The sequence below is a fragment of the Mustela lutreola genome, chromosome 8, assembly GCF_030435805.1.
Source record: "Mustela lutreola isolate mMusLut2 chromosome 8, mMusLut2.pri, whole genome shotgun sequence".
Taxonomy (NCBI): domain Eukaryota; kingdom Metazoa; phylum Chordata; class Mammalia; order Carnivora; family Mustelidae; genus Mustela; species Mustela lutreola.
Window position 1 is genome coordinate 35,850,282 of NC_081297.1, and position 9,314 is coordinate 35,859,595.

The window sequence follows — 9,314 nt, forward strand, 5'->3', positions numbered from 1 at the left end:
GCAATATGTGCCCTCCCTATTACCCACCACCTGGCTCACCCAACCTCTCACCCCCATCCCCTCCAAAACCTTCAGTTTGTTTCTCAGAGTCCACAGTCTCTCATGGTTCATCTCTCCTCCAATTTCCCCCAACTCCATCTCCCCATGCCCTCTGTATTATTCCATATGATAATATGAAACCATATGATAATTGACTCTCTCTGCTTGACTTCTTTCACTCAGAATAATCTCTTTCAGTCCTATCCATGTTGATACAAAAGTTGGGTATTCATCCTTTCTGATGGAGGTATAATACTCCATTGTATATATAGACCATATCTTCTTTATCCATTCATCTGTTGAAGGTCATCTTGGTTCTTTCCACAGTTTGGCAACTGTGGCCATTGCTGCGATGAACATTGGGGTACACATGGTCCTTCTTTTCACTATCTCTATATCTTTGGGGTAAATACCCTACGGTGCAATTGCAGGGTCAAAGGGAAGCTCTATTTTTAATTTAAGAAATCTCCACACTGTTCTCCAAAGTGGCTGCACCAACTTGCATTCCCACCAAGAGTGTAAGAGGGTTCCCCTTTCTCCACATCCTCTTCAACACATGTTGTTTACTGTCTTGTTAATTTTGGCCATTTTAAATGGTATAAGGTGATATCTCAGTGTGGTTTTGATTTGAATCTCCCTAATGGCTAGTGATGAGCAAACACATTTTAATATTATTGGTAGAATCTAAGGAGCAAGTATTGACTATTCAGTGTAAAATTGTTTAAAATTTTCCTTATCCTTAATATTTTTACAATGATGTTTATTTTTTAAAATTATAACTAGAAGAAAAATGGCAGATCTACACCTAAAGAAGGCTGATTTATTAAAGATTACTTTTCAATGTTTAAAGACTATGTGGTTAAATATATCAAATTGTTGAGTCAGTTCATACAACTTATATTGTTAAGTAGATCAAAACATATTTTGCATGACTATTAAACAAATACTTTTTGTAGGAAGACAGTTTAACAGAGGGGAATTTTTACATTTAAATCTATATATGTAGCTTTGTTTGGGTGAATCAAAATTGAGTTAGCATTTTGGTTTCTTTTCTTTCCTTTGACCTCCATTTTAGAAATTGACTTAAAAATTGGCTTTGGTGCTGAAACTTGGTCCTAAGATCCAAGACTAAATTGTTATTTTCAAGATTATTGTCAATTAAAAAAAATATTTATTTATCTGCCTCAGATGATAATGCCAGGGGATATCAGAACACAATGTCCTGGGATGTATGGGTAGCTCAGTGGGTTAAAACCTCTGCCTTAAGCTCAGGTCATGATCCCAGGGTCCTGGGATTGGGCCCCACTTAGGGCTCTCTGCTCAATAGGGAGCCTGCTTCCCTTCCTATCTCTGCCTGCCTCTCTGCCAATTTGTGATCTCTGTCAAATAAATAAATAAAATCTTTAAAAAAAATTTAGAACACAATGTCCTTTGGGTGATATATCAGGAATATCTGGAAACATGTGCAGTAAGATGATGATGGCCTACAGAGTCCAAAAAAGCTTAATCAAGAATCCAGAAAGAAATGAGAAAGTAAGGAAAATTTAATGTTAGGTATGAGGCATTATTCTGCTTCATTCTTATTAATTTTTTTTCAAGATTTATATATTCATTTGATATAGAGTGGGGTGAGGGACAGAGGGAGAGAGAGAATCCTCAAGTGGACTCAGCACTGAGCACAGATCCCAATGTGGGACTTAATCCCTGGACCCTGAGATCATGACCTGAGTCAAAATCAAGTGTTGTTTGCTTAAACAACTGAGCCATCCAGTCTTAATAAATTATGTATGGATGTGTGAAATTTCTAGCCAAGGACTCAATATGTCAGTAAGTTGATTTACCATCTTACTAGTTTTCTGTGCAGACAGTGTAAACAGAAACATTGTAATGTGGATTCAGGTGGAGAAGATAGGAAAGTTATTTTTTTAGATTCATTTCTTTTTTCTTCATATGTTTCTGAATTTGGTAACATCAGTGACACAGGGATGGTTCTAACTTGTATAGGAAACAAAATACTAACTCAGAAATGATTGATCTTCTGTAAGAATCTACCCAGAACAATAAACGCAAGTAAAGACAAAAGACAGAGAGAAAACAATAGAAAAATATTTTTCTATTAAAATTTAAAATAAATTGTTATTTTCAATTTGATATATTCTGATAATTTTATATAAAAATTTGATATATTTGATATATTTAACCACATACTCTTTAAACATTGAAAAGTAATCTTTAATAAATTGGCCTTCTTTAGGTATAGATCTGCCATTTTTCTTCTAGTTATAATTAAAAAATATAAATGTCATTGAAAAATATTAAGGATAAGAAAAATTTTAAACTATTTGGAGAAAAATTTCTCCAATATTTCAATCCAATTTAGTCTGGGGAAAAAATTATCCAAGCTATGCTTTCTTCACAAACATTGGTTTATTTAAGAAATAACATCTTTGTCATGATGTAGTATATAATTTGTTAATTCAGGACAATCTAATGCATGATAATGGTCATCTCTCAGTGGAAAATTTGTGTTTCTGTCTATACATTGTCTATATATTTAATTGTCCCAAAAGTTACTATTTCCTATGTCACCCATCTTCTACGAGATTTTTATCCCAACTGATATGATCATGTTTGGAGAGTACTCAGTACTTTGACCAAACATGTAATTCATATCACACATAACATATGTCTTCTAAATGATATGTAGAAGGACTATTAGAAAACATAAAAAATATACTATCATTATTTTTATTATTTATTTTGATACTTGATTAATTCTAAGACATTTAGCAACTAGAAACTTCTTTATTTGGATTTTGTGTCCTTTTATGATATGCCTACCAGTATTTTTATATTTTTGTTGTATTTTTGTTTTGTTTTCTTTTAACATTCCTTACTTTCTGGCACTACAAAATGTTTTAGGCTCATCTTGTGTACTTCCTGCTCCAGTCCTGGAATCTGCCATATTTCCAAGAAGCTTTGCTTCCTTTGTCTGTGAACGATATTAGAAATCAAGTAATGGGGCGCCTGGGTAGCTCAGTGGGTTAAAACCTTTGCCTTTGACTCAGGTCATGGTCCCAGGGTCCTAGGATCAAGCCCTGCATTGGCCTCTCTGCTCCACAGGGAGTCTGTTTCCTCCCTTCTCTCTCTGCCTGCCTCTCTGCCTACTTGTGATCTCTGTCTGTCAAGTAAATAAATAAAATCTTTAAAAAAAAAAAGAAATCAAGTAATGGATTCTTTGTGTTCATAACTACTCGAGTATCATAACCTTCTCAGCTGATAAAGATGTATATATATACATGTAACTATATGTATTTCTATATGTAACCATCTGTATCTATATTAGGCTAAACATGCGTTTATTTTGATGTCTCCAATTTTAAGCCATTACTCATGGATCATTCTAGTCTTCTCCCTTTGTGTGTCTCTAACCTTCTACTCACTTAATCAGTCAACTAAAGTATTGTGCTTATGTATAGCTCCTTTTGCCTTGATTTTATAGAATCGACTAACTTCCAAAATTACCTAAGTCAACAACTATTCCCTACTGTTTTGGTAAGATAGTTTCATACATCTGTAGTACACTTAGAATGTTTGTTAGTTGGTTTTTGCAACCCCTCATAAGACCCATTGAAGTTGTACATAATTTAAAAAAATTGCATACATTGGGTTCCGTTCCTTGCTGCTGTGGACTCTGGGCAGCTGGGGTCAGTGAAGGATCTCAAGATGGCTGGGTGAAAACTTGCTCTAAAAACCATTGACTAGGTAGTTTTTGGTGAGATCATACCCCAAAACCAGAAGGCCATCGCTAACTTCCTGAAATCTTGGTATGAGACACTTACCTCCAAGTTGGATACTCTCCCTAAGAAAGTCCCTGCTATTAACTGAGCTTACTACAAAACCAATGTGGTGAATGCTGGCTTGGTAGATGACTTTGAGAAGAAGTTCAATGCCCTGAAGATTCCTGTGCCAGAGGATAAATACACTGTTCAGGTGGACGCTGAAGAAAAAGAAGATGTAAAAAGTTGTGCTGAGTTTTTGTCTCTCTCAAAGGCCAGGATTATGGAATACAAAAAACAGCTGGAGAAGCTAAGGAATGTAATTCTGTTTGATCAGATGACCATTGAGGACCTAAATGAAGCCTTCCCAGAAACCAGATTAGACAAGAAGAAGTATACCTATTGGCCTCACAAGCCAATCGAAAACTTATAAACTTGAGGTGGGGAGAGAGCTCTGGCCTTGTATTATAAACACTGGACATTAAAAATAATGGATACAGTAAAAAAATGCATACATTAAGTTTCATTATCTCCTTTAATAGGTTTTGACAAATATGTCATTATCCATAATTACAATCATGCAGAACAGTTTTATTCTCCCTCAATAGTGCCACATTCTTTACCTATTCAACATTTTCTGTTGCTTAAATAATTAAATCTCTTTCTCAAGAAGGAGGACAAAATATTACTGTTTATTTTGGCATATACGGCTATATGGCTTTCATCATTTAGTTTATGTTTACCTTTCCAAACATATCTTTAGAGTCCTATCAAAAGCCAAACAAGCATTGTACATTCCATGTGTATCAGACTACCTATATTTCTTAGAATACATATCCTGCTATTTGATTTATTTTTTAAGATTTTATTTATTTGAGAGAGAGTATGAGGCAGGGAGGGTCGGAGAGAGAAGCAGACTCCCCGCTGAGGAGGGAGTCTGATGCAGGACTAGATCCTAAGACTCCAGGATCATGAACTGAACCAAAGGCAGTTACTTAACCAACTGAACCACACAGGTGCCCTTGCTATTTAATTTATACTAAATATTTCTCTCTATGTAGAAATGTCCTTGTAGACATGAAAGCCTAGGATATTTCCACACATTTTTCAAACATGATCTCAGATGTTAACAGTATTAAAAAAGACCTCCTTGCTCACATAAACAAGTTAGGTAAGCTATCTCTTGTGTTTCATTTTAATTATATCATCTTATTTGTTCTTTATATTGTTATATTTCTATTATTTAATCATCTTCACTAGAATGTAATCACCTTAAAGAAAGATGGTAGGCTATTCATCCTGTATATGCATATTACAATATCTGTGGCATTCATATATTTAATAAAAATGAATACACCAAGAAAAAAGAATAAATGAATGAGTGAGTGGGAAACTGAGTGAGTCAAATATACATGTTTGTTTCTAATTTCAACTCCCTAAAGTTGATCTTTTTGGAAGTTAATGACAGCCAAAGGCTAAAATGTTGATGCTCAACTTCAAAGGGGAGTTGAAAAGGATCTGGAGTAGTACCACTGGGGGACAACCAGTTGTGGTTATGAGAGGCTTAATATGTAAAATATTCATTCTGTTCCCTTATAGTTGTTGCAGTTTCCTTTACTGTATTGACTTATTAAATTAAAAAAGATGCCAGGGTGACAGGGTGCCTGGGTGACTCAGTGGGTTAAGCCTCTGCTTTCTGCTGAAGTCATGATCTCAGGGTCCTGGGATTGAGCCCCATATCTGGCTCTCTGCTCAGCAGGGAGCTTGCTTCTTCCCCCCCCCCACCCCCGCCTGCCTCTCTACTTGTGATCTCTGTCTGTCAAATAAATAAATAAAATCTTTTTTAAAAAAAAAAGGTGCCAAATATCCCCATATGACTTCTTAACCGGAATTTTAGGAGTATACAGTTACACATACACAACTCTAAGAATGATGCCTTGGCCAAATGATAACTTGGATAATAATGCTGTGACATTACAATCCTCTCTTCACAGGAATCCTTTTGTCCTTACTTTCTAACTCTTGATACACAAATCAGTACAAACATTATCATAGTAAGTAAAAAATCATGATATTAGGTACAAATTTCATTACTGACATTCTACATTCCTCAGATGTCAAAACAAACCAGTAAAAGCAATTTAAGTATTTGCAGTATGTCCTAAGTCCTCTTCTCCATATCAATAAAATCATCACTTGTGTGACTTAGTCAATTGTCTGCCTTCAGCTCAGGTCATGACCTCAGGGTCTTGAAATCCAGCCTCTCATCCAGCTCCCTTCTCAACAGGGAGACTGCTTCTCCTTCTCCCTCTGTCTGCTGTTCCCCTTGCTTGTACTCTTTCTTTCTCTGTGTCAAATAAATAAACATAATCTAAAAAAGAAAAGAAAGAATCACCACTTTATAAGCATCTACTATGAAGTTCAAGTACTCAACAACTTTTTTTTTAAATAAAGGCTATCAAATGCGATGAGGAAAAAGCCCAGCTTTCTTTACTAGATTCTGAAATAAAAGAATCAATCATGTCAAATTAAACCAGGTATTTCTATACACCAAGGCTAACTCCTGAATACAGAGCAGTGTGGGTATTATTTATCTTCCTCGTGCTAAGCTCATAAATTAGAGAAAAAAACTACACTTGGACAATTCAATCACCTCAAATAAAATGAACTGTTTAACCTGTTAATAAAAAAGTGGTAATTCTAGGCTACCCTATTTGAAGATCAAGGTGCTTTATTTAAGGACAAAGGAAACTTTTCTATTATTTCTAATTATTAAGCTTTTAAAATTAATCTAAACATTTGCAGTGAACTTCTTGAAGAGCAATACAAGTTTTCCTTTAATTTTTCTCTAAAATAGAACTAGTTATAGGTATAAATGTCAAAACTGTGATTTAAAACTTTTTGTGAAGGAACCTATTTCTGTTTTTGTTTTGTTTTTTTTTTTTTTTTTTTTATGACTGCCACCCTAACTTTATCAAGTCATTGGGCTAAGTTTGGGGAGATTTCATATCAAGAGCTGAGCTTTTTCTTACGTATCACAACCAAACCCAGAATGTACTCTTTGAAATTAATACTAGTATTGCTGACTTAACGGTAACTTTCAAGAACACTAATAGATGATACATTTAGTAAATATTTGTTGACTGATTACTCTTTCCTTGTGGGTTGCATGTGTATAAGAAATTCAAACATGTATTCAGTCAGAGAAACATCAATTAATAGTCACTGAAGAGTGAAAAGGAAACAGCTTATGACCTAGGTGCTTGTCATTTAGAAACAAAAGACACAGTCTTAAGGATCTTTGATCTCATAGATTCTATTGATTAGAATCAAACACATACAGAATTATCATAACAAATGCTTCTGACATGGACTTTTGTAATAATTATGTTTTCCCAAGCAAACCTCACAGAGCTGAGATTTATTTATTTCAGCTTGCTTTCTACCTCCACACCCATTACCCTTAACAACAAAAAAAGGAAATTATTACTAGTCATTTTGTCTGAGTCTGACTCATGTAAAGTCCCACAGGTATGATGGAGGAGTTCAAATCTATTGAATTAGGCACCAAAAGTGTCTTCCTTAAGTTAGGAAATGATAAAGAAAAGTAATGTGATGAGACAAAATATTAACAGAGGCTCAGATTTTGAAAAGTTCGTGGAAAAGGATTGACAAACTAGAGTTGAAAGAAGGAGTTATAATAATTTTATTGGTAATAAGTAAATATCTTCACTTTTGAACTGCTAATCTTGATCATTTGATAATAAAGAATGAAGTAATGTTTTACTATTGTGATTATAAGACAAAATATTTAGACTGATTATTTCAGTGTAAAGCAGTGTAAAATGTTAAAATATCTTTATTAAAGAACTAAAACAGGCTTGCTGGCTAAATTATTTTTTCTCTTTTAAAGTTAAGCTAATTTTCATTCCCATTTTACTTGTGTATGGAAGATAAAATTTTTACAATTGCTCTAACACAAATATTGTTTACCTTTTTTACAATATCAGTGGTTTTTTTTTTAAATAAATGAAGTCTTAAAACCAATGAACCATTTCCTATTTTGTGTTATTCTCATACTTTCATTAGCTCCAGATCCACAGCCAGGTTGAAAGCTTCTGTACATAAAGTACAGTACTGCCAAGCTTCAAAGTATAATAAATCTTCTAAAAATAAAAATAATTATAATTATAAATAATCCTCTATAATATTTTTGGAAGCTAAAACATGTGAGTTCGGTGAATCAAGCATTTATTTATTTAGGCCAAGTACTGTAATTTTCTTAATCTCATGAGATACTAAATAGCCATATGCTGAATAAAGTTGTTTTCTGCCAACAGTGAAATTTCACCCACATCCATCTGTATGAAATTAGAGTCTCCAAAGAAGGTGAGGCTGGCATTAATGAAAGATTAAGAAAATCTGAGTAGCTGAGTTTTGGATATAGAACAAACACTCATAGGCTATGTCTAGAAAGGAAAAACTCAAGAGTTTTAGCAAAAAATATATTTGAACATACATTTACATGAAATAATATTTTATTCAGGGACCAATCTATGCTTTCATGCATTCCTTACAGTCACTGAAAATGTTTAGTCTCTGACACAAACCTCTAATATGAATAAAGGAAATTAAAGTATATACAAATGTTTATCTTTTGTTATTAGAAGTGTCTGTATTTATTCCAAATTTCTTTACTATTATAACTTGCACTCATCATGGTTAAAAAGTAACTCTACTCACTAGTCAAGTATGCTTTATATTTCAGGTCTCAGGCCTTAGAGCAGATATAGAAAAACTGATTAAGCAAGTTTGTGTCCCTTTCTACTGTAAGAAATATTAGGACTCATGGTCAAGGTCAAAGTTGAAGCAAGTGAAAGCAGGAGTTTATATGTCCTCAAGTTCTCTGGATCATATTATGGGTTTTTGCTTGTTTGTTTGTTAGCCATTGTTGAAATAGCAGTTAAAAAGGCACAAACATACAGAGCACTCCTCTGACAAAACCAGAAGAACTTTCCAAATGATAGACATCATAAGGTTTAAGGAAATTTTCCTTTTACAGGAATATTTTCCTTATTGCTTTTTTTCAAATGTCAAGGCAGTTTCAGGAGCTTAAGAAAGCACATGCATTTCACTCTAACAACAGGATGACTAACATATATGTTATTGGCCCTGGTAATATGTGTGTGATTTTCAGGGCTGAATTGACCTCTGCATGCCTCAGTTTCCTGTTCTGTACAAAGGATGTAAATCAGAATCAGAGAGGGTTTTGTGAAAAGTTTAGCTTGTTTTCACTTGCAAAGTGTCTTCAGACACTGTTTCCCTTCCTTTCTGGGAATACCTGAAGTTTCACTTAGTTCAACTGTGAAAGAATTCCTGAAGGCTGACCAAAATACTGGCCCTTTCACTATAAGCCAATTCCCTTTGTTTCCTCCTATGGTCTACATCAAAAAGTCTATGTTAAAGCTGGTAACAAGAACAAGAAATCTGACATTA

The 9,314-nt window shown here is 34.1% G+C and overlaps 1 pseudogene; it reads left to right on the forward strand.

Annotated features, from left to right (window-relative positions):
- Positions 1-3,765: 3,765 nt before the first annotated feature.
- Positions 3,766-4,257, forward strand: LOC131839906 (ATP synthase subunit d, mitochondrial-like; annotated as a pseudogene).
- Positions 4,258-9,314: the final 5,057 nt, after the last annotated feature.